Consider the following 27,500-nt stretch of genomic DNA (forward strand, 5'->3'; position numbering starts at 1 on the left):
GAGTCTACATCAGACCAGTTCCAATACAATAATAGGGAGTCTACTTTAGACTGGTTCCAATGCAGTAATAGGGAGTGTACATTAGACTTGTTCCAATGCAATAATATGGAGTCTGCAGTAGACTGGTTCTAATGCAGTAATAGAGATTAGAGAGTCTACATTAGACTGGTTCCAATGCAGTAATGGGAGTCTTATTAGACTGGTTCCAATGCAGTAATAGGGAAGCTACATTAGACTGGTTCCAATGCAGTAATAGGGAGTCTACATTAGACTGGATCCAATGCAGTACTAGGGAGTCTACATTAGACTGGATCCAATGCAGTAATAGGGAGTAGGGAGTCTACATCAGACTAGATCCAATGCAATAATAGGGAGTCTACATTAGACTGGTTCCAATGCAGTAATAGGGAGTCTACATTAGACTGGTTCCAATGCAATAATAGGGAGTCTACAGTAGACTGGTTCCAATGCAGTAATAGAGATTAGAGAGTCTATATTATACTGGTTCCATTGCATTAATATGGAGAATACATTATTCTGGATCCAATGCAGTAATATGGAGTCTACATTAGACTGGTTCCAATGCAGTAATAGGGAGTCTATATTAGTTTAGTTCCAGTGCAGTAACAGGGAGTTTACATTAGACTGGATTCAATGCAGTAATAGGGAGTCTACATTAGACTGGTTCCAATACAGTGATTGGGAGTCTACATTGGACTGGATCCAATGCACTAATAGGGAGTAGGGAGTCTACATCAGACCAGTTCCAATGCAATAATAGGGAGTCTACTTTAGACTGGTTCCAATGCAGTAATAAGGAGTGTACATTAGACTTGTTCCAATGCACTAACAGGGAGATTGCAGTAGACTGGTTCTAATGCAGTAATAGAGATTAGAGAGTCTACATTATACTGGTTCCAATGCATTAATATGGAGAATACATTAGTCTGGATCCAATGCAGTAACAGAGAGTCTACATTAGATGGAATCCAATGCAATAATAGGGAGTCTACATTAGACTGCATCCAATACAGTAATAGGCTTTCTGCATTAGACTGGATCCAATGCAGTGTTAGGGAGTTTACATTAGATTGGATCCAATGCAATAATAGGGAGTCTACATTAGACTGGTCTCAATGCATTAATAGGGAGTCTACATTACACTTGATCTTTACCACCACCCCTAACAAAATGAACACTGCGGACTGCCTACCTGACACCTTCAGTGGCAATCTATTTACCTTTGCCCTGAGGCAATCTAATCATGTATATAAACACAATCTATAATAATGTGTGATACATTTCTTCCTCAGTAATGGCACCTACATCAGCTATATCAACAAATTCATTTGGGATATTCTAAAATACTTACTCCTTTATGATGTAGTACCTCACTTTAACAACACATTCTTTAACATATTACACAAACTAGCTCCTACCAGATCAAAATAAATCAAATCCAGCTCAGCCCCATAGCTTAGAAGAGAAACCAGGCAACTCATTAAAAAACTGAGATAAAGCTTGGCAAGCATATTCTGCTAAGAAAACACCACAAACATGTCAATATTTTAGACAGCTTACAAACGTTTCAAGCAAAACAATCCGATTAGGCAAAATTAAATGCTTTTCCAAGCTGCAAGACAACCACCAACAGAATATTATGCTTCTCTGGACTATAATATAAAAACTATTATACCCAGGGCAAAACTAAAACCTCTTGACCTACTACCACGAAAAACTCAGTCTCTATAGCTTCACAATTCAATACACATTTCATACACTCTGTCATCTCCTTGCTTAGCAATAAACTACCCATTAGCCTCACTATCCCAAACAGTCCTAATCCTCACCAGCATCTTTTCTCCCTCCAACCACTATCTTATTCTAGCAAAAATACCTCCTAAAACAAACAAAAAAAAACCCACATATCAGCAGCTGTCAACCTACCAATAGAATATATCTGACTTGCTGCAGATGCTACAGCATACCCTCTATCTATACTTTAAAACAAACCAATTACAGAAAGCTATGTCTCTGCCATATGGAAAAAAAACCCACATCATACTTCTGCATAAAAGGAGAAGATCCACCAATCTCTCCAACTACTAACCTATATCAGTTCTATCTCCACTCAAAAATATTAGACTATACTTCTAATACTTTTGTATATACTGTTTGTCATATTTGATGGTATTTTTTTCTTTATTATTATATTATTGTTGTCTCTTAATGATTTATTGTATCCACTGTATTCCACTGTCAAATTGTATGCATACTCTAAATTGGTCCTTGGTGTGAGTGTGCACGTGAGTGTGTGGTACGGATGAACTTTCACTGCAGGGCTAGTCACCAGATGGTGTAAACATTAGCTCTAGATGATTTTCACTTTTGAAGTAACACCTCAACCGCATGTGCAAAAATAGGAAAAGGGGTTGAGGATGGATGGATGCTTTACAATTACATCTATACTACTCTTTTACTTGATATTATTTAACTCTCTAAAGCTTTTCTCCCCAGGCTTCCATTGAAAATTGATATTTATTACCCAGTTGAACTTCTCCAACATAAATGGCAGTAAATAAATAAATAAATAAATAAATAAATGGATTTAGGTCACATGGGCTTATCCCCTTCACAAATGAATAAAACAAACAAAAGGCACAAACAAGAAAGTTAGCATGCTTGGTGCACCAAATAAAATAAATACAGGGCCCTTACTGAACTTTTCCAAAGACAGGGCCCTTACTGAACTTTTCCAAAGACAGGGTAGTTCCCTAGTCCAGACACACTCACTGACTCTGAAACTGTGAGGTCATGGAAACATAGCTAGAGTCCAGTCTATTCCACTGTGCAAGGAGGAAGGAGAAGAAACAAAATGTTATTACACTTGTAAATTTTTTTAAGAAAAATATGGAACATACCGCAATAGCACTTACATTACATGACTACAGCGCATGAAGAAGGCTTCTCTTGATCCTTTTGGTAGTTGTTGTAACATTATTTTTCAGTATGTTCAGTGGCAAGTTTTCTTCTACATTCCCATTACAGATAAATCACAAAATGCACCTTAAAGTGCAGCCTCAAAAGCAACTAAAAATAGCAATGGTGACAGAAGTCTAAATGGTCAGGATTCTAGCATTCACTTTATATGACTCCATCACATCCATTTTATTGGTTTGGCAAAAGGCCATACCACACTGTTTCTTTTGCAGTTATCCATAACTGAAGACAGATGTTGACAATGGTGGGAGGCATTGTTTCTTAAAGACGTAAGAGTTTTGCATTTAGTTGCTGCAACATGTGACATAGCTTCAGGCATGTTACATTTCAGCTATCCTTGCTGCAGCCATAGAAGATAAGACAAGACCAGTACTACCTGACAGCTGATCAAATGCTTTATTGCAAGTGAGGCTTGGAATCTTGGAACATGGGTGAAAAGCAGATCGGAAGCCAAACAAACATTCAAAGAGGTATAAACTGCCATCATAACATGGTCAGTTTGGAGCTTGTAGGTATGACACATGAGCTATGTTAAAGAAAAGAGCAATTACCATCACAGAAATGAAATACCATGGAAGTGTTCTGCATGGTTCTGAAACCTGCAAGTTAAAAATACACCCATGTTTGGATTGGCAAAAGCATTTTGAAGAGTATATATATATCTAGATAGATAGATAGATAGATAGATAGATAGATAGATAGATAGACAGATAGGTAGATAGATAGAAAGATATAGATAGATAGGTAGATATAACAGAAATGTATAGAGATACACACATGCACACACACACACACACACACACACACACACACACACACACACACACACACACACACACACACACACACACACACACACACACACACACATCAGACAAGAACAAAAAAGAGTATCTGGAATCCTACAATTGTAGTGTAGTTTGGTATGAAAATGGATATGATGAAGTGAACTTAACCATTTCATGAAATATTAACTTTAACAATGACAGCTCAAAATATTGGTCTCCATATAAGTTAGTTCAAAAAAATCTAAACAAAAAGTGAGTGATACTGACAAATATAAGTTCTGCACTAGAAAAACAGAAGTAGCCGCATATCTTGCTGTTTGTTGTGATACCCTTATGGTAGAGGCCCCACATACTAGGAGGCACTGGGACATGTCAATGCTGTTCTTAGTGCACACAACATAGTACACAGGTAGTTCAGAGTCACTGGGCAAATGAACTGTGAAGAGTTACTGAAAATACATTTGTGATCTTGTGTATTACATTTATTCTGTATGAACAAAAGAAATATGCATGTGGGTTGTAAGCTGCATCTAATCATATTTTCATTTTGGAAAATAATAAATTGCAATAATAGATTATCCATATATCTATTTTCTAAACTTTATTATCCTGGTAATAGTTATTGTGTGTTAGTAGGCTGAATAGGACAGACTATATTCCCTATTACCAGCAACAGTTTTCTACTTCTCTTAAGGGATGTCAAGAAATTTCTTTGGCTACTTGAGAGATCTAATTTCTCCTGTATGCCCTTGTTTTTCCTCATGCTATTATCCCAATGAGCCATGCTGAGCTGAGATAGGAAACCACTTCTAGAGCCAGACCCAGGTGTGTTCACTGGTTTGGCCTGGTGGCTATGTGACCAGCATAGATTAGGAAGGCTCAGGCCAAAAAAATCTTTGTGGACCTGCCATATTTGCTTAACTAGCAAGGTAAAGAGTGGTGGTCAGTTCCGATGCCAAATGAGAGCTCTGTATCATTTTGAAATCCAGGACATAAGTTATATCTTAGATTTCTTCAAAAAAATATTAGAAACATTGTTTTCAGATCAATCCCTACAAATAATATTCCAGATGGAAAGTTTGCCTTATTTGATTCTGAACAAGTTACATGGATTGTTCTCAAATAAAAACTGTGATAGCTTTTTCACACACATAGGTTCATGGGTAATTATTAAGCTAGCTGTCACTATGGGCCATTTTAAGCCTAGCTAATTTCCCTCAAACCTTGTACCTTGAATTTGTGAGGCAAATACCTCAACCATTATACCAACCATTCCATTAATCCATATGCATTTACATGGCCACTGACATTACTTAATTGAGATCAAGAAATAGCAATGATGAGCCACTTTCATTCACAGATAAGTTGCCCACAACAAAGATAAGTGAAAGAAATAAATTTGCTATAAAACATTTCTATATACTTCTCTCTCACACACACTATGCCATTCCTTATAGTTTCAAGGATAATTTAACAGCGTGCAAACAGACTTTTCCCTTTACACAAATCACACCTACACATAAATTTCCACTTTTAGACTGTGTACATATATCCACTGTATTCCATTGTTTAAAAATATTGTACAAATCCAAAACTAAAGGGAGAAAGGACCGATATCATGGACATTTTTTAAATATTGTTCTAATTCACTTACAAAGTTGATAGAACAACAGGTTTTGCATCAATAAAACATTATTGATCACTGTGAAGAGGGAAGTTCTAACATCTTGCATTAATGACTGCTATTCCCGGTGATTTAAAGGAAAATATTTTTTCCCAAGGGAAAGGGCATAAATATTTGTTAAAATGAGTATTATACAATGACCCCCCATTAATATTCCATGCATGCTGCTTGGTCAGCGTGCACATTGTAAATCAGAGTTATAGTAATGGAAAAAGGTCCGGTCCCCCGGACTTTTTCCATTAGTATAACTCTTTTACAGCAACGGAGAACGCAAGATCTCTGTTGCTTTTTACAACCTGTCTCGCTATGTTAAACCCATTTAACATAGCAAGAAACTTTAAAAAGCAACAGAGATCTTGCTTTTTCCATTGCTTTTTTCAAAACTGTCTTGCTATGTTAAATGAGTTTAACATAGCGAGATAGCTTTAAAAAAAGCAACAGAGATTCTCCGTTGCTGATTTTTAAGCTGTCTCGCTATGTTAAACTCCTTTAACATAGCGAGACAGTTTGTAAAAAGCAACGGAGATCTTGCTTTCTCCGTTGCTTTTGCCCCCAGCTCTGATGTACTCCGTAAGTATACACATGTGCAGTACATCAGAACTGCCGCAGAATACCAGACAGCTGCAGAAGGGCAGCAAGGAGGCATTATACAATGCCATTATTTAAGAAAAGTAATTATTTTTTTTTTGTTAAATAATGTCATTGTATAATAGCAATAACCCATTTCTGGGTGTGGGTAATGCTGGATTTACCCATGGTTGTCTTTGTTTGGCCACTCGGGCTTTGCCCTCGTGACCAAACCACACCAACCGTGGGTAAAAATAGAATTACCCACACCCAGGCGTGGGTTATTGCTATAATATTCTTCACTAATAGGGACAGATAAGAGATATGTGAACACCTCTGCTGTTTAGCTGAATTCAGTGTAAAACAATTAAGACAAAGTAATGTAGTTCTAACCAATATGCTCACAAATGGTTAAACATTACAAGCCATATCAATTATTGCTTACCAGAAATCAAGTATGTGTAATACATGTTTACCTAAACATGGGGCCCTCCTCCCCACTCTTAAAGATAACAGCATTCTGACTTTGCACACCTCTAGTATTTATCTGAAACCAAAACAGAAAGAAATAGCAGCTACAGTCCAGTCAAGTACTCCAATTTGTTGCTTTCATATATTTCTCCTCCCATCTAAGCCATATCAATAATTATTAAACAGTGATTAACTAACTGCCATTTGCCTTCACACAAAGTCTGTCTTCCCACCTCCCAACACCCAAATAATCACTTTCTTACAGATCAGCCTTTTGATATGTGTGAGCAAAGAAATGCTTTATCACTGCAGTAACTGAAACATGCTAAGACTATGCTGTATTCCAACATATATGTAATGGTAACACACTACAACCATACATACCAATTTGGCGCTTCACTGTTTTCAATTTCTAAACCCTTTAAATGAAGATAATTGCATCATGTTAGATAATGGTAGCTGTATCAAAAAAAAAGTCACTTTCCTAAAGCCAGATACTTATAATTAATAATTCCCCAGCTTTGGTATTACTCTTATGCACATTAACAAACAACAAATCATAAGCTTAGGAAAACTGTCTCTGTCAGTACATATTACCCTATTAGAAATAAAGTTGCCTCTGCTGCCAGAGTAAAATGTTAATATCACTACATATACTCTTTTTGGACATCTGCAATGCTACATAATGGAGTGACTACCTCCTCAGAGAAAATATTAGAAGACATCAGTGCTGTTTGTGTAACTGTATTAGCACTTTCTACATTTCACCATACAACAACCTTTGACATCCAACTGATAAAAGTTATGACTTCAAATTAGGAGCTCCAGCAGCTTAAAAAAAAAACTTTTACAACAAAAGAAGCTACTTAACTAACAAACCAGCCTTACACAACATAATAGAACATACATACTTACATACATACAAATATTTCAAGCATAGGCATTAATGCTCTTCTAGAGTGCCAATATACCAAAACAGCTGTTCCCATAATGTGTCCAGTCTATTCCATGCATCAGTTGCTCTCTCAGAGAACCAATTAGTACACTTCTCATTCCCATAGAATATTCTGCATAGGTTGTCTGATGATTCTCTACTATTTTTTGATAACCCCAAACATTCCCCTGAGATAGTTGCCTCTAAATGCTCTATATATCTGAATAAGATATCCTCTTAAATATCTATAAGAGACACTGCACAAGTTCACATATTTTACTCTAGGATTCAGCAAGCTCTGCAGGAATAGTGCAAGAGCTGCTGCATGCAATATGGCCGACGAGTGATCCAGGAACGAGCTCCTTGGACATGCACGAGCACTGCTACACAATTCCCACACGGACACAGCTCCTGTATGCTAATTACCCCATTTGCAGGTGAAAACCATGCAAATGAGGTGAATTAGCGATCCAGAAAGCAGACAAGCGTCTGTGCAGGAATAGTGTAACCTACAGAAATGTATTCGGCCATTAACCGAATACATTTCTGCAAATTACAAAACGGAGGAATGACAGCTCCAAAGAAAGCATGTATTCAATGTAGTAGGCATGCCAATGGCCAAATATATGGCCATTGGCATGGGAAATAGTTGCAAAATTATAAAACATAACTTTTATTTTTTTTTTACCGATTACGGCCTTTTAAGCGTAAGCAGTGGTGCACAAATGGGATCAGCCTGAAAATAAGAAAAAAAAGTTGGAAATAAGCTTTTAAACCAAAATCAGCATTCTGCCATAATAGTCAATGAAATGCATAAGACAACAATACCATGGAATAGTGGTTGTTAAGGGGGAAGGCTGGGTGCCAGTTTTGTAACCATGCATTAGCAGTCAGTTTTATGCAAATGAGGGGAATGATACTGAATAACAGATTTCCCCTCACTGTTAGCTTGCACCCAACCATGTAGGTGCAGCAACACCATGGTGTAAGCCTAAGAGGTAGATGACCTCATAATGGGGAATGTCATGCATGCTGTAAGCTTATTGGAGCTCTGTGGCCCATGTTTGCTCTTAGCTAAGCACAGCTAAGGAAGGGTGTGTGTCTGAGGCTGCCTAGCAGTGTTTACATTGCCTAAATGAGTGTGAGCACCATGCACCAGGTTTAAAAAAAAAAAAAATTTACCAGGAAATAGCAGCTCTATTCACACCTGAGCACTGGGTTTGTGTGGCGCATCTCAGGGTTTAAATGGGAAGGCAATGGGAAGGGAAAACAGCAGTAGGAAGGCAATCAAGGAGAACTAGCATAGCTGGCAGGTGAAATATATCAGAATCAGCCAATTACACAGGCAGCAGCCCAGCCCAGCACACTACTATAAACTATGCAAACACCTTTCGCTCTGGTTTTTCCCACAAACTCTACACCACCGGTCTACACAGATGGGGAAATTTTACCTGACAAAGCTAACAAAATGATAGGGGCTGCTATCGCTCTCATACATCAATATGTGGAAGAGGCTAAGGGTGGTGAGGATGAGAATGCTGATGACCATCCCACAGTGAGGAGAAGGAGAATAGTGTACAGACCAAGGGTAACCTATCAGTGGCTACATGAGCTGGAGATAGTGGAGCGCTAAAGGAGGGACAGGGAAATCCTACAGAAAATTGTTGAGCTGTGCCGGCCATGCCTCACATACACAGCCAACAGAGGGGAACCCATCCCAGTGGATACCAAGGTATGTGTAGGGTTAAGAATACTAGCCACAGGTACCTTTCAAAGGCCAACTGGGGATATCATGGGGATCTCACTGGCATCAGCATCCAGAGTACTTCACCAGTTCCTGAATCCCATGTCAGCACATGCCAGTGAGCACATATATTTCTTCAACACTCATGAGGCGTTGACCAGCAATATGCATCTCTTCCACCAAATAGCAGAATACCCTGAGGTAGTGGGTGCTATAGACTGCATGCACATACCCATCGAAGCACTACCCTGTGAGAGTGGTAGGGTCTACATAAACCGCAAGGGCTTCCCCTCCATCAACTGCCAGGTCATGTGTGATGCCCAGGGCATTATAATGAACGTGTGTGCTGGCAGCCCTGGAAGCTATCACAACTCCCACATCTGGCATATTACACAGCAGTACCAGAGATTTGCCAGTGGGGACATCCCATATGGCCACCTAGTGGGGGATGCTGGTTACTCACTGGAGCTGTGGCCGATGACACCCATCAGAAATGCACACACCCAAACAGGAACTCCATAATGAGGCACACGCACAAACCAGAATCATAATAGAGCGTGTGTTTGGGATGCTCAAGTCACAGTTCCGGTGCCTGGACATATCCAGTGGAGCCTGGCAGTACTCTCCAGATACATGTACACAAATTTTCATTGTATGTGCCATACTACACAATATGATCCTGCAGAAACAGCTGCAGCAGGAATAGCATGGGGCAGGGCCACACAGCCCACATCATAGCCAAGGCCAGCACAGGCACAGAGTGACTCAAAGGAGGAACAACCTGAGCCTGCCCATGTAGGCAGAAGGAGGTGTGACCAGTATGCCCAGGCTTTGAAAAAGAGGCAACACATAGCACATACACTGACATGTTAGGAATCCAGGGAATGACACCTCTCTCTAACTCGCCCATGCAGTAAAAGGGATCCCAAACATGACACTACCTGTGCTTTACCATGTATAGGGAGTGTACTATGTGCATCTGAGATAGTCAGCCCTCCAGCACCATCCACAATACTGGCACAGCCACAAGGTAAGTCACTCTTCCTATCAATTGCTGAATGGAGTAGTATGTTCTGATAGTTGTATCTATGGTATTGATGTGAGCATGCAATGGAATCGGGTGACTGAATGGGATGGCAGCAGATAGTGGACACCTATATGGGCAGCATGAAATCCATAACAAATACTGGTGTCAACAAAGTAGCCAGTACTAGACAAGGTGACAAATCCCACTACTGTACATGTTGTGGCCCAAATGTGTCTCCATAGGACACACACATGCATGTCAGTGAGACACACATACCCAGCAACAGCCTCATCCAGCAGGACAGGTGTAGATGACAACAAGGAAAGGCTGGGCTAAGGCCTCCAAATGATGGCAATGGAGAACAGCCCTCCTCCAGGCATACACAGACAGACTACAACAGGGCAGGCAGCTGTATGTTCGTTCTGAAGAGTAAGAAGTCTTAAACTGAAATGTAGGTTAATAAATCCTAAGATCTGTACTCTACTGTTATGCCTCTAGTCTGCATGATAAGTCAGAATACAAAATGAAATGGAATCCAACAGTGTACCTGAAGTACCAGCATAGTCATAGCAAATGTTCACAGCTGTGAGGTGTGCCCCCCCCCCGACAATCCTATGTAGAAATGCAGTAACATGTACGTGTGGGTTTAATAACAGTGGAGCACAGATTGCTGGAGCTGGCCGAATTTACAGGATAGAATGTTGCATGTGTACAATATGCAGGTTTCTGTGTGTTAGGTTGTTGTGTGTTATATATTGTGTGGAAGTGGTCAGCATGTAAGGCATGGAGGTTTGTGTCCCGGTGACCTATGGCCAGCACTGTCGATGACAGGGCCATGTTCTGACAACTGCAGTGCCTACCACAATGCATCCCAGCGAGACCCAATTCAGCAGTCATCCATACTCATTGTTCAGATGTCAATATCTGTCACCATCTGAAAGAAGGACATGCCATAAATGTGTGCCCAGGCATGCATACAGTACACAGGTGGAAGTATGCTAGACAGAGTACATAAAATTTAACTGTCAGCTGCACACACCTTTGGAATTGTACATAAAGATTAGCAGCACATTAGTGTCTGTGTAGTATGGAATACTGATTTAGTCTGACCAATCACTGGCAGACCACAAAAGGCACAGTTATGAAGTAATGAGAGACTGCCTATGTCCCCACACAAGACAGCATATGGAGAATGCCCCAGGTATATCTGTGAGTCAGCTCCAAGAAGCTTCTATATCACACATGCACTCAGCTCACCCCACCATCAGACACAGGTTTATCACAGGTCATTTCTCTACTGTTGGGAATGAGTACAGTATGATCCTCACTTCTGTATGGGAATACCCACAGAATGCAGCATGCTGAAGAGGTGTCCCATGCAGGTGTGTTCCTAGCTGTAAGCAGCACCCTGCCAGCTTCCAGAACAATGGATTAATATGGACAGAAACTATTGCCATTAACACCTCACACACTTACCCTGTCACCCCAGGGCAATCCAGTAGCTTGCAGCCTGGGACTGTAGGAGTGACAGAATGCATTGGTCTGCTACATATGGCCTGAATCACTACCAAATGCCCTACAGTCTCTCTATCAAAGGACTGTGCCTCACCCGTAGTGCCAATGTATGTTATCTCATGGAGTCCCAACTAACAACATAACACAGTCCACAGAACACAAATGCAAGGCCATGTCGACAAATTCCAGCAGCATGCCCACCATGTCCTACTGCATGAACTGTGGACCAACCCCCTAAATACTGCTGGGATGAAGGGACAACTATAGAGATACTTCTCAGATATTGCTTGCATAATGTTAGGAAGAGGATAGAATAACAGAGTGGGGGGGTGTAGAAACATGGACGCCATGGAGTATGTGAAGTCTGAAACTCTGATGTGTGCCCATAGTATCACTGCCTGCAAACTCAGTAATGGGTGGCTACAAACCTGCTTGTAAACCACAATGTGAAGGGGAACTGACCATATATATCAGCCCTGCCTCTAGGTAACCTGGGTGAATCTATACACCTGAGAGGTATGGCCACAGCAGGATATGGCCATTCTGTTACGTTGATAGATTTACAAGCAGGGGATCTTCAGCCACCACAGTACCAAGGTGATGGACCATTTACACAAACCCATCAGCAAGTGTGTACAGCTACCCCTCCAGAATGGCATGAGTGTACAAGAATATGTAGGCTACAGACCACAATACTGGACACAGCTTCATTCATCTTGTATTTCCCAGGAAATAACTCTGAGCAAATAAGTATATCTGTCAATAGCTGATGACATAATACATCAGAGTATAAAATAGTACATATGTCTGAATATCTCTCCTAACACCAACCATGTAACACAAGCGGCACGGGCACAATAGTTACAGTATCCCACTATCTTTTGCATATTGTGACTCCATATTGTCAACCTATCTACAGATATCCTGCAGAAACAGGTTGCTAGCTGTAGGTGTAGAACACCAGCCCTGGAAAGGAGTGCAACCTACCTGGAATGGATTCACACACTCAATACAGAAGGTCATACTGGGCATGCTCCTGTACTTAGAGAAATTAAGCCCATGTCTGACAACAACAGTGGACTATACATATCTGTCAGTCGCAGATGTCTGTGCACACACACCACATTGCACACCATTCATGCTTTGCACACACATTGGATAGGAATACTCACACATATCCAAGGCCAGCACACTATAATATGTCAAACATAGACACACAGAGATGTGGGGAAGAGAGAGACAGACAGTGGCAGAGAGATTTCCATCATGAGGCCTGTCCCACCCACCACACATACAATTGGCCAATATCACATGATGCGCTGATGTCAATCACTGTAGACATTTGCTTTTGGTAGCCCTCAGTCCTATAGTGTCTGTGGTGCTTGTGATAACTGTGTAACATGATAGTACAAATCAGTATTCATCTAGTATTTGTATACCCAGTCCTGTTGCATTTAAAGTTGTGTGTGACTGTGTGTTGTGTGTGTGTTTCCAGCGGAATAGTTAATGGCCCATTCACACACTGCACTCACTCCCCATTGCCCATGTTAGCACTCATGCTATGTCAGTCACCTTGAAATAACCCTCTGGCCAATTCCCAGCCCCATGAGTTCTGTGGTGCATGCAAAAACTGCGTAATGCTATAGTGTAAGACACTAGTTAGGTAGGACTTCTAATCCCATACATGGCAACTGTGAAACTCTGTGCATGTGTGTATGTAGTGATTAATGATTTTAAGGCCATTCACAGTCACTATACCTCCCATTGCCCTACTTTAGCAAGCTTGCTGATGTCAGTCACCTTGAAATACCCCTTTGGACAAGGGCTAGCCCTATAAGCTCCATGGTGTGTGCCATAAATGCAGAACAATGTATTAGCAGTAACTATATAGGTATGGGTTTGAATGTCATCTGTGCCAAGTGTTTATGTGTGTACCTCAAAGATTTTGGCCCACTTTACACCAAGTACCCCTATTATGGGGTTTGTAGGACAGCTGCAGACCGTACATGGCAGGGTGTAAAGTTCACCGTCTCTGGTCACGGACATGAGAACTTTGCCTGCCAGGGGTTTCACGGGCACTATCAGGTACAAGCCCAGATAGGGTTCTCTCCCTTGATGATGACAAATGTCCACTGGATCCGGATCCCTGATGGGACTGGCCAGGACCACGTGCTCATGGCCTGCTGTGTTGTGGTGTGGATAGCACCCCTGCAGTTCTGGTGTGGGTACTGCCACTACGGGAGCAGCTGTGACTAGTTGCATGTCCACATAGCCCTCCACTTGTTGGTGTTCTGACCTATGTCCATGTGGCTGTCACCCTTCTCCCATCATATGCTCTAACACAGACATTGCATGGTTGAGGATTCCCACCATCTCACCAAACCATGTATCCCAGACCTCTGCAAAATAACGGTGGGCACCTGCAACATCACAGATGTTGTCAATAACAGCAGAATGAGTAGCCCTCTGGAGCCTCAGACTCTGTCTGGTATAACATTCTATATGTGCTTGTGCCTCCATGATGGCCTGAAACATGCATCTGGTGACACCTGCTGTGGCACTTCTGCCAGGGGCATGATGGCCAGCAGCCCTCCTATGAGCACTCCTGTACATCTGCCTGTGTGGTACCTCACTGGTCATCCGGCTATGGCTGTTGTGTACAGACACACTTGCCACAGTCACCACACTCTCCTGTCCCATGCCACCACCTGTCAACTGTCCCTCATCTATGGCCACTGGTGATGGAGTATGTATAGGCAATGTGACTGCGTGCGGGAATGGGATGAATAACAGTAGGATGTCAACCGATGCCACAGCTTCAGCCCCTGACAACCCTGACTGTGCATCACCATATCATCATTGACAGAGTCTGTATGGACACTAACATCAGTTTGCCTGCAGGAGGGACCCTCGCCACATGTGAGGGGAAACAAAAAATGTAATTTAAGACCTGTACGTCATTGCCTACCTCTACACACACTCACATATACACACTCAGACACACTCAGACACACACACACACACACACACACACACACACACACACACACACACACACACACACACACACACACACACACACACTTACAGGTGAGGTAGCAGAAAGATACTACACAGAACTCTCATTACCCAACTGTCAACATGCATGACATATGGCACTCAACAGCATGCACTGCAGCTATACTCAATCCCTGTTACCAACATTATACATCACTGTGATGCATGAGTTGTGTAGTAGGTGATGCGCCTTCCCTGGAACACACTGCACCCATGTACACAGTATTACTGTGCACCTGTTCATCACCCTGGCATGTACTGTGCACCATACCTCACAATTATACACACCATTGCTGAATGTGTATATGTGTCGCAGTTGTATTTGCTCTGTTGCTCACAGCCCCCATGTGTTTGTCTGGCACTTACCTGGGATGATATGAGGCAGATGTCAATAGTGAATGCCTGACCTCTGATTTGCAGATCTCATCATCAGCAGTGCATGTATGAGCAATAAAATCCAATCAAAGGTTACTGTGGCTATGAGGAATGTACACACCCTTACTGACATGCCATCCTCTTTCCTGATATGCCATGGGGCCAGAATACTGCATATAGTTTCATAGGTTCATAGGTACGTACTAGGCTATCTGCCCAAGGGCATTTATAAGCCTAGCCAGAATGTGTTGGCTTTCGCCACCCCCTTAGATTAGTTCCCTGTGCCTCTGTCCAGCAGAGCCATTAGTTCCCTGCACCACTGTCCAGCAGAGCCACTGCAGTGATCTCTGGAGTAAATTTTCTGTTTTTCATCCACCCATCAAGGTTTCACTTGAAGAGTGTTAGTGAGGGGCTCAGCCTGATGTATATTGGAATCCTGTTCCAAAGCATGGGGAGTCTCTGGGACAGGAATCTATCCCTCCAGCATGTCCAATTTATCGTTGTGGTGAGGTATATATCTCTAGAGTGTGTGGCTCTCCGGGATTTGTTTTTTTTTAGGTGGAGCATGTTCATCAATTCTGGGTTGGACATGGCCTTGTATGTCAGGCAGAGATCACCTCTGAGTAAGCGGTATGCAATCGAGTACAGCTGGAGTTTCTTGAGTCGGGCTGCATAGGGCATCTGTTTGAGACCAGTAATCCTCTTGGTGAGATACTTTTGTAGTTTTTCCAGCTGTTGCAGGTGTCTTGTAAGCTGCATCCCAAATGGGGTGTTGTATTCTATGATGGGTCAAATGAGTGATGAGTAGAGTGGCACAATAACTTCTTTTGTTCTAGATGCGAACCATTTTGTGATCAGGTGGGCCACATAGAAGGATTTTCTAACCACCTTGGCAATATGATTATCAAAGGAGAGATTACTATCTACTTGAGTCCCCAGATCCCTTATTACATTTTCTGTATTTAGGGGACTACCACCTATGTGGTAGTTTGCGGATACTTTATTTTTTCCACAGGTGATGACTATGCACTTTTGGCATTTTGCTTGAGGCCATGATTTTGACACCAGGTATCCATCTCAGTGAGACTCTTCTGGAGGGTGATGCATCAGCTGGAGAATCAATTATGGCCCCTAGTTTGCAGTCGTCTCCGAACTTGGTCAGCCATAGTCCCCCTATGCTTGCCTGTACCTCTGAGAAGTATATACCAAACAGGAGGGGTCCTAAGATTTAGCCCTGGGGGGGCACCACCTGTAACCGGTTTATAGTTGGATGTAGAGCCTGCAACTCTCACCATGTGGGTTCTATCCATGAGCCAGTTGGCAACCCATCTTGTGACGTAGGGGTTTTATGTTCAAGCTTGTGAGCTTGTCTATAATACTAGAATGGAGAATGGTGTCAAAATCCTTTGTGAGGTCTAGGTAGGCTGTGTGGACCTCTTTTCCCTCGTCTAATGCCTTGGTAACTGTCTCAAAGAAGTCCACCAGGTTTAGGAGGCATGATCTGCTCTTAACAAAGCCAAACTGGGTAGGGTCCAAGGTTTGGAGGTTCCCAATGTCTCTATTAATGAGTTCCATGATGATGCACTCCATAGCCTTGCAGACTAGGCTAGCCAGGCTTATAGGGCATTAGTTCATGGGGTCCATTGTGGCTCCACCTTTGTGGAGTGGGATAACTGTTGCTGTGCACCACTCTGTGGGTAAAAAGCCTGTATAGAGGCTGAGTTTGAACAGTTTGTTTAGGTGAGGGGTTAATTCATTTTGGATCTCTTGTAAGACACAGCCTGGGACACCATCCAGTCACATTGAAGCTGTGTGTTTGGCTTTGGATAGGGCTGTTTTAACCTGTGTGTCAGTGATTGATGGGGCCCTACATTCTTCTGGTATGGTTATGGGCCCTTTAGGGGGTGAGAGGGGGTGAAGTTTGCACTAAACCTGTCTGCCAAAATGTTGGCAATATCAGTCGGTTCAGTGTATTTTGTGTCATTCTGCACTAACTCAGAGAAGATCTATGAGTTTCCACTAAGGTTCTTGACATAGCTAAAGAAAGCTTTGGGGTTATCTTTGGAGTCATTGGCAATTTTTCTTTCGAAACTAGCCTTGGATGATTTAATGAGGGATCAAAGTTTCTTCCTGATACTGATCAGGGACGTCTTTCCTTCTTGGGATTTTACTCTTTTCTGTACTAGTTTCCTCCTTCTGTTGTATAGCTTGTTAATGGCAGGGGTCCACCAGACTGGCTGCCTTTTCTTGGAGGAGTGAGTCTTGGTTTTACTTGGGATAGCACAATCTATGCATTCCTGCAGATGATCAGAGTGCCTTTGTAAAGGGTTCAGCAGCTTGGACAGCATTGTCCTTTAGCATGGGGGCTGTGAAGCTTTCCACCTCGGTCTTAAGTAACGTGAAGTTTGGTTTTGAAAAGTTTTTCACAGTGGTTTCCTTGATTGGGGGTGGGGGCAGAATGTGAATATCCAGAGTGATTAGTCTACAGTCTGATCTAACCAATGAGGGGTTGACCTGCAGTGTGGAACACTGGTCGCCCATGTTGTTGATGACCAAGTCCAATATGTTGTTCCCTCTGGTGGGGGTGTTGCTAGTTGATCTAGGGCATTTGAGTTTATAAATTCTAGGAAGCGTTGGGCAAGGGAGTTAGTACTTGAGTAGTTCTCCCAGTTTATGTTTGGGTAATTGAAATCACCCAATATTAGGGTGTTTGGTAGGACCTTCATATTTCCCATTGTCTCCAGAAATGCAGAATGGGGGTCCTGGGTCATGGTGGGTGATCTGTAGCAAGCTACAATTTGGATGGCAGTTTTGCCCGTTGTTAGTTGCACATGGATGATCTCTGATGCATTGTGCTGCACCACTAATCTGGAGGTGTGGGTGTCCTTGATGAATATAGATACACCCCCACCTTTTGTGTTTCGGTCCTGGTGCTGTGGCCAAAAGGTATGATATGAGTTATAGCCTAGTAGTGTTGGGGTGATCTCAGGAGCCTTAAACCAGGTTTCTGTTACTGCACAGATGTTGATGTTCTCCATACTGAGGAGTGCCTCAAGTGCAGCATGCATTTTGAGGTTTAGACTTCTGGCGTTGAGTAGCATTACCCTCAGTTTTTGGTTACTTGTGCTATTTATGGTGGTGGGTTTGTCTTTTGAGCCTTGCCTAAAAAAGGCACTATGGGGGGTGGCAAGAGCCTTGGCCAATATTTGAAAACCTAAGGGTGACAGGTGCAAGCCATCTCTTGCGAAGCAATGTGGCTTGTCAAGCATGTCATCCCAGGCAGACAGATACTGGATCCCCTTTGAATGACACCAGAAACTTTGCCAATTGTTGAACTTGATCATTTATTCTTTATACTGTGGCATCATTCTTGGTGAGGGCAGGATACTACTCAGGATCAGGGTCATACCGGCCTGGGCTACATGATCAGAGAGCTCTTCCATGTCTCTTTTCATGTAGTCCTGAGAGGTACATCTGAGGTCATTCACACCAACATGAACAATGACAGAGTCGTATTTGTACTTGTTCTGGAGTGGCCTTAGTGGTTGTGTTATGTGACGGATCCTGGCGCCCCACAGGCAGCTAACTGTAACCTTCTCCTTGTCCAGCCTAGTTAGTGGGACATGTAGTGTGCCTGACTATAGAGTCGCCTATTGCTAGTGTGTCGGGTATGTTATTTTGCCTTAAGGGCTGTGATTGCGTGGCACACTGATTATGTGAAGTATGTGTTTCATGGTTGGTGATTGGGTGTGGAGGTTGCTTGGATGTCTGTTTTGGAGATCTCTGTTGCTTTTGCAGATTTTTATTTAGAGCCTCTGAGTATGTTTTCATGTATTCATGTGTGTTATTTGCCGGTGTTGGTTTATTAGGTCTATGTGAGACTGATGGTGTGTTGCAAGTATTACCCTTCTCCTTTTGACTGTCAGTTCCAGTCTTGGGTTGAGAGAGCTTTGCCTCCAATTTGGATGTATAATTGCATCTCTCACATATATTAGTGTTTGGTAGTAGTAGGAGAGGGTTGTCTGTGTACATGAGGCAGTTATTGCCTCAAAATGCCCAGATTCACCAGTTGGACTGGAGAGTAAACCGGAAGCTGCCCTTTGGACATGCCTGAATAGGTAGAGTAAGCTGTTTTTCGAATTGGCTGGTGGGGACGAATAGAGAGCCTTGTCCTTCTGGACAGTATAGGGGGGCTCTAGTGCTAGGGTTAATTAGTGCTTGCTATGAGTTTTAAGCAAGTGCTTGACTGTGAAATGAATGGTTTGAGTGCTAAAGTTGAAGGTTTGTCTAGTTCCAAGGGAAAAATTGAAGACTAGACTTTTGTGGAGCTGAGAATAGTTTAACTTTAGCTAACTGGCACTGCCCAGTGTGCAAATGCAGTTTTTATAGCAGGAAAGTGAAAGAGATAGAAATTAGCCCAAAATGGCCGATAAACTACTAACTTCTAGGCTGAAACCACTCCTCCAGGGACAGATAGGCTGCTCAAAGCTCCCCTCTCTCACAGGTGAACAGAGAAACTTCCTTCTATCCAAGTAAGGTATGGACAACACCGAAACTTGTGACACAGCCCTGGATTCAGCAATAACCTGCAAACTGGACTATACTAGTTCAAAAAGGTGGGAAAAAGTATATTTTTTTTTTTTGTTTTTTTCTTTCAGAAAATAGAGCAGATACAATACAAATTAGCCCAAAATGGCCAATAAACTACTAACTTCTGGGCTGAAACCACTACTCCAGGGACAGATAGGCTGCTCAAAGCTCCCATCTCTCACAGGTGAACAGAGAAACTCCCTTCTATCCAAGTAAGGTATGGGCAACACAGAAACTTGTAACACAGCCCTGGATTCAGCAATAACCTGAAAACTGGGCTATACTAGTTCAGAAAGGCGGGAACAAGTATATATATATATATATATTTTTTTTTTCAGAAAATAGAGCAGATAGAATCAAAACAACACTTTAAACGCATAGAAAGGCTATTGCACTTTAGTGTGTAGCCTACAACAGTTAAACAGATTATTTAAACAAAAAATGACTTAATTCAAGTGCAGGCAACAAATAAATATAATATGTAGCAATAACAAACTTTTTAAATCACAGAAACGCTAAAAATAAATGATGTTTTAGGTGGAATTAGTTGACAGCAAGAAAAGCAGAAAAATGATACTTAATCACTCCAAAGTATCTCTTTTGTCTGTCTGCTGCTGTAGACTCTGCAGAACATCTGGAAGGCACTTGTTGAGTGGAATATAAGCGCAAAAACTGTGCAAATGTTGCTTTTATGGCAGGGAAGTGAAAGAGATAGAAATTAACCCAAATGGTCAATAAATTACTAATTTCTTGGAAGAAACCACTACTCCAGGGACAGATAGGCTGCTCAAAGCTCCCCTCTCTCACAGGTGAACAATGAAACTTCCTTCTATCCAAGTAAAGTATAGGCAACACAGAAACTTGTAACACAGCCATGGATACAGCAGTGACCTGAAAACTGGACTATACTAGTTCAGAAATGTTAACATTGCACACACCTGATATGTGACATATGACCTGTGCAATCAAATTTAGTATCAAATGTGTTAGTTGTGCAGGTGCTGATTAAGATGCGTACAATATGTGGGTTGCATAAGTGTACACACCCTTAACATGATGGTTTGTTGCAGCACCTGTTAAGTGAACTACAGCAGTCACTATTCCAGGAAGGACAAACAACCAAACCAAAAACCACCTCCAGAGGAAGCCTTGATAGGCAAAAATAGTAAAATGAAAAGAAGGCTTCCACCACAACGAAAAGTTCACTGAGAAGTTCTGTTAAAATGTAGGCTTTAATAAAATGAAGAAATAAAAAGCACAAATTGTGCTGTTCAAGTTGCAGGTCAAACAGGATAAGCGCTTTCAGTTAAAAATCCTTCTTCAGATCCTAGTGTGTAGACCTGACTTACTGCTGTTAAATAAAGATTCTTAATTGCTCAACCAATCACATACAGCAATCAGATGCACGCCTTCCTTAAGCCTCCATTTCATTTCTTAATTAGGCTTCTCTCTATCAAAATAGGTTTAATAGGAACTACTCTGTTGAGCCCTGGAAATGAATTAGCTCTGAGGTTCATGATCCATTTGCTTTCTTCCTTTTCAGTTTTGTTGACAATGTCTCCTCCTTGGAGGTTAGTAGTCACATTTGAGATAACCATAAAGCTAAATGAATGCCCTGGATTTTCAGACACATGTCCATATAGGGCATTGGTTACCACTTTATTCTTGTTGTCTAACAGGTGGCGAAGTATCCGTTCCTTAAACTTTCTATTGGTCTTTCCTACATAATAGGCTTGGCACAAATTACAAGTGCCAACGTATATAACATTCTTGGTGTTACAGTTAGCAAAACCAGAGAACTTATAGCATTTGTTTGTTACCGGATGAACAAAACTGTTGGAACATTTAATGTGGCTGCAAGCTTTGCAAAAGCCACATTTCCAAGTTCCTAACCTATTTCCTCCTTCTGTACTCTGCTTGTTAGGTATTCCATCATAGTTGCACAATAAATCCTTTAAGTTCTTCTTGTTTTTATAACCAAACTTAGGTGTTTCCTCTACTATTCTCTTAATTTTACTGTCAGCAGTTAAGACTGGCCAAAATTTCTTGATGGTTTCATGGACATCAAAGGAGTCAGTGCTGTAGGTCATTATGCATCTGAAACTGTTGCTGTTTCCACCTTTCTTCACATCACTCTGCTTCCGTTTTGAGTAGTACGGTTGCCCTTTGTTGTATCGAATGGACATTGCTTTGCCTTTACTCATGACTAATTGTTTTTCATTATAGCCTCTTGAAGCAAAATTCTGTAAGAGTTTGTCTTGTTCCTGCAGAAAATCATCATCGTCTGTACAGAGCTTGGATATCCTGGTCACTTGATTTTCAACAATATTCTGAAAAACATGTCTCGGGTGCATGCTATTGTAGTATAGCATATGGTTCCTCCAATTTGGTTTCCTGAATATAGTGGTGCCAATTCCTTTGCTATTATTCATTGAAATTCTCACGTCTAAGAACTCAATCTCATTTGCTGACGTTTTCACTTCGAATCTTAGAAAGCTAGTCGTACTTGTTAAATAGTCGACAAAATAATTGTTGAAAATCAAGTGACCAGGATATCCAAGCTCTGTACAGACGATGACTGCTGACAGTAAAATTAAGAGAATAGTAGGGGAAACACCTAAGTCTGAAAATCCAGGGCATTCATTTAGCTTTATGGTTATCTCAAATGTGACTACTAACCTCCGAGGAGGAGACATTGTCAACAAAACTGAAAAGGAAGAAAGCAAATGGATCATGAACCTCAGAGCTAATTTATTTCCAGGGCTCAACAGAGTAGTTCCTATTAAACCTATTTTGAAAGAGAGAAGCCTAATTAAGAAATGAAATGGAGGCTTAAGGAAGACGTGCATCTAATTGCTGTATGTGATTGGTTGAGCAATTAAGGATCTTTATTTAACAGCAGTAAGTCAGGTCTACACACTAGAATCTGAAGAAGGTTTTTTAACTGAAAGCGCTTATCCTGTTTGACCTGCAACTTGAACAGCACAATTTGTGCTTTTTATTTCTTCATTTTATTAAAGCCTACATTTTAACAGAACTTCTCAGTGAACTTTTCGTTGTGGTGGAAGCCTTTTTTTCATATTACTATTTTTGCTTATCAAGGCTTCCTCTGGAGGTGGTTTTTGGTTTGGTTGTTTGTGCTTGTTTTTTTACCTTAACATCTCACACAGTCATTATTTGTTACTGCTTTGGTGTCAACACTGTATTTTGTGATGGAAAATGGTCGGAAAACTAATAGTACATTTAATGCAGGTATGCTCAATCCTTTATTTGATATCAATATAAAGACTGGTGTGAATCAGGAACTGATTACAGACTGTAATGAAGAATTTGATAACATCTTTAGAGAAGTTGAGAATGCAGCCTATAAGCTCAAGAGGCTGCACTGGCAGCGATTTCACATGGAAGCATGTCTACATCATAATGTGATACTGAGGGGATTGAGAATTAGGTGTATGCCCAGCTATGGGAACACCTACCCTGATCTCCTGGCCAAATGGCAGGAGATTAACATAGAGACAAGCTTCCGTTACATGCAGCTGCTAATAGACTACTTTAAACCACATGAAGATGAGGTTTCTGCTCTTATTGAATGTAAGTAAAAGCAAATGGAAACTATGCAATTACCTGATAGCTGCTTGTTTAAGCTAGAAACCCTGCAAGATAAATTGGAAACCTATGAGAACAAATTGAAAAATATAAAAATTAACAAACTGAAGAGAGATTATTTTGATTTTACTAACGGTCGCCTGTTTGAGTGGCTGAGGGATAAGAGAGTACCAGATAGAAAAGAACGCTCTGACAACATGGGAAATGTACCTGTGACACACAGGACTGCTTCTAGTGTGAATATACATGCTGAAGTACACAGTAATATACACACTAATGGGCAACATCCTGAATTAGCCTCTCGCAATACTCCTAACAATAGGACTAATGGTAGCATAGTTAACAATGACTCTGGGATGCTCGAGGTCATTACATCGCTAATGGAAAATGATAATGCAGCAAATGTAGACACTGCGTCTGCAGGAAGCATTCAGCCTTCAAGTGAAATAGTTCCAAGCGTGATATCAAAGAAGAGATCTGTCCATGCACCTTTGTTACAGCAACTCCCTTTTTTATTAACACAGAAAAATGTCGGGAGATCCAGGTCAGAAAGCAGAGAGAGGAAAAAGAGAAAGGTAACTTAGGAACCTCAATGAGCTTAGATGAATTGATTTCGTTGGTAATTAATATATCCGATTATGAGCTGACAGCTACCCAAATGAGTGTTCTGCAAAGAGGCTTGAGCTTCATACCCTCAATACGTTCTGACCTGAATGAGTTAGTGACAGACTTAAGGTGCTTTGGTAGGAACGTTACGTTGAAGTGTCTTTTTGACAATGAAAATACTGGTACAAACTATACATCGTCTGTGTTGAAAAAACCAAGTTCCTTTGTCCCCAGTAATCATCCCACTGTGGAGATGTTCTTACGGTTATGTGAGAATGAGGTGTTTGAACGGAGGTCAAAAGGAAAAAGTAAACACTATTACAATTTAACACAGGATGAGTTTCAGGCGTTAAAAGAGTTGCAAACAGTGAAAGAAATTATTTTCAAGCCAGCTGACAAAGGAGGAGCTTTAATAGTGATGAATTCAATATAGTATGCCCAGAAAATGCAGGATATGTTAAGCCATAGTGATACATACCACAAAACCGAGAAGTATCAAGTAGACAGATTGATTTCCTCAGTAAAGAATGTCCTATATGACAAATTAATGACTAGAGCAATTGATAAAAATCTGTATGACTTTCTTGAAATGGTATATCCAACTATACCTGTTATCAAAGGGTTGCCTAAGATTCATAAGAACAGTGTTGACCCCCCTCTGAGACCGATAGTTTCGGGGAGAGGATGGGTCACTGAGCCCATTTCAATCTATGTGGAAACTGAACTCAAGATGTTGTTGCCTTTCACACATACTGTATTGAGGGACACTGGTCAGCTGCTGGAGAGACTGTATGAAAGAATGGAGCAAGAAAGCTCCATAGACAACCTCATTTTGGTGACGATGGACGTCAACAATTTATTCACTTGCATACCCAACGATCTAGGAATAGAAGCAGTAAGGGACTTTGCCTCTCATTTTGAAGTAAACATGGATGTGAATCTAGTATGCAGCTTCCTGGAATTGGTCCTGGAGAGCAATGTGTTCCTCTATGGTGAGAGCTACTATTGGCAAAAATGGGGGGTAGCCATGGGCACCCCCTGTGCAAGCAGCTATGCCAATATAGTCCTAGCTGAATGGGAAAGGCAATGGGAAATGGATACGAAAAATGAATGGAAGGAATGCATCATCTTTTACAACAGGTTTGTGGATGATGTTATATTCCTATGGAAGGGCAGTATGCAACGCCTAAATGATTTTGTCGACTATTCAACAAGTACGACTAGCTTTCTAAGATTCGAAGTAAAAATGTCAGCAAATGAGATTGAGTTCTTAGACGTGAGAATTTCAATGAATAATAGCAAAAGAATTGGCACCACTATATTCAGGAAACCAAATTGGAGGGACCATATGCTATACTACAATAGCATGCACCCGAGACATGTTTTTCAGAATATTGTTGAAAATCAAGTGACCAGGATATCCAAGCTCTGTACAGACGATGATGATTTTCTGCAGGAACAAGACAAACTCTTACAGAATTTTGCTTCAAGAGGCTATAATGAAAAACAATTAGTCATGAGTAAAGGCAAAGCAATGTCCATTCGATACAACAAAGGGCAACCGTACTACTCAAAACAGAAGCAGAGTGATGTGAAGAAAGGTGTAAACAGCAACAGTCTCAGATGCATGATGACCTAGAGCACTGACTCCTTTGATGTCCGTGAAACCATCAAGAAATTTTGGCCAGTCTTAACTGCTGACAGTAAAATTAAGAGAATAGTAGGGGAAACACCTATGTTTGGTTATAAAAACAAGAAGAACTTAAAGGATTTATTGTGCAACTATGATGGAATACCTAACAAGCAGAGTACAGAAGGAGGAAATAGGTTAGGAACTTGGAAATGTGGCTTTTGCAAAGCTTACAGCCACATTAAATGTTCCAACAGTTTTGTTCATCCGGTAACAAACAAATGCTATAAGTTCTCTGGTTTTGCTAACTGTAACACCAAGAATGTTATATACGTTGGCACTTGTAATTTGTGCCAAGCCTATTATGTAGGAAAGACCAATAGAAAGTTTAAGGAACGGATACTTCGCCACCTGTTAGACATCAAGAATAAAGTGGTAACCAATGCCCTATATAGACATGTGTCTGAAAATCCAGGGCATTCATTTAGCTTTATGGTTATCTCAAATGTGACTACTAACCTCCAAGGAGGAGACATTGTCAACAAAACTGAAAAGGAAGAAAGCAAATGGATCATGAACCTCAGAGCTAATTTATTTCCAGGGCTCAACAGAGTAGTTCCTATTAAACCTATTTTGAAAGAGAGAAGCCTAATTAAGAAATGAAATGGAGGCTTAAGGAAGGCGTGCATCTGATTGCTGTATGTGATTGGTTGAGCAATTAAGGATCTTTATTTAACAGCAGTAAGTCAGGTCTACACACTAGGATCTGAAGAAGGTTTTTTAACTGAAAGCGCTTATCCTGTTTGACCTGCAACTTGAACAGCACAATTTGTGCTTTTTATTTCTTCATTTTATTAAGGCCTACATTTTAACAGAACTTCTCAGTGAACTTTTCGTTGTGGTGGAAGCCTTTTTTTCATTTTACTATTCCAGGAAGGGGTATACTAGCATGGCCCATCTTCACTTGCCATTATTTGGTCAATCCACCCTAAAAATGTCCACCCAACTCTGCCAGATTGTAAGGTCAGCTCATGTGCACAGCACTTGGAGGGCACACAGTGCCTTCCCTATTGCTGTGGAGTCAGGGTTATGTCTGGCACAATTCATGACCTTGACTGTGTTCAGATACGGCCATTCTTAGCGAGCTTTGGATGTATGCTTCAGTTCACTGTTGTGTTTCAAGATGACACCCCTCCTCATCCTCAGCCTTTTTGCAGATGCTTGACAACTATGGGCCACACATGAGTATCATTTTGCAGTGTCCCAAATTCAGAACACCACGTCTACCGGTCTAGTTCATGCTAATGAACAGCAAACCTAAAGGTGCATGGGGATAGTAGGCCTGAGGTGGAGTGAGTTGTTGCTTGTGCAGCACATTAATCTTTATTAATACTGTCTGCAGGTTTTGGCCTTGATCTCGGTCCACCATTACACATTGCAACACATGCCTTTGGGAGACTTGATGTTATGCATATGCTACCTGTAGAGAGCCCTGGATGATGTTTCCTGTGGAACAACTCTTCCATCTGATTACCATAACCCATAGGCCACACTTATGCAGAGTCCAGGCAATTGTCAACACAGGTACTGCACAGGCAGTACTTTCTAGACATTCCTGCAAGTCCCTCAGTGTTGCTGCATGTTTCTGGGCAGCCTCCATGACCAGTTTGCATCATGTGTTGTCATCGGTCTTGGATGGGCATCTGTTTATTTTCTACATTAATGTTGTACCATACTTCATAGTCACATACATACTGTTTGCACTGCTTGCCATCGTATCTGCAATGGTAAAGTAAGACTACGTCTCCCACTCCTGAGTGCTGCCTTTTGGATATGGGATCCATTCCATGGTTTGTAAGATATGTGCAAGCCATGGCTGCCTCTGTTGCAGGTGAGTGGGTAA

This window comes from Protopterus annectens, chromosome 7.part1, assembly GCF_019279795.1.
Source record: "Protopterus annectens isolate FY-2018-M chromosome 7.part1, PAN1.0, whole genome shotgun sequence".
Lineage (NCBI taxonomy): Eukaryota > Metazoa > Chordata > Ceratodontiformes > Protopteridae > Protopterus > Protopterus annectens.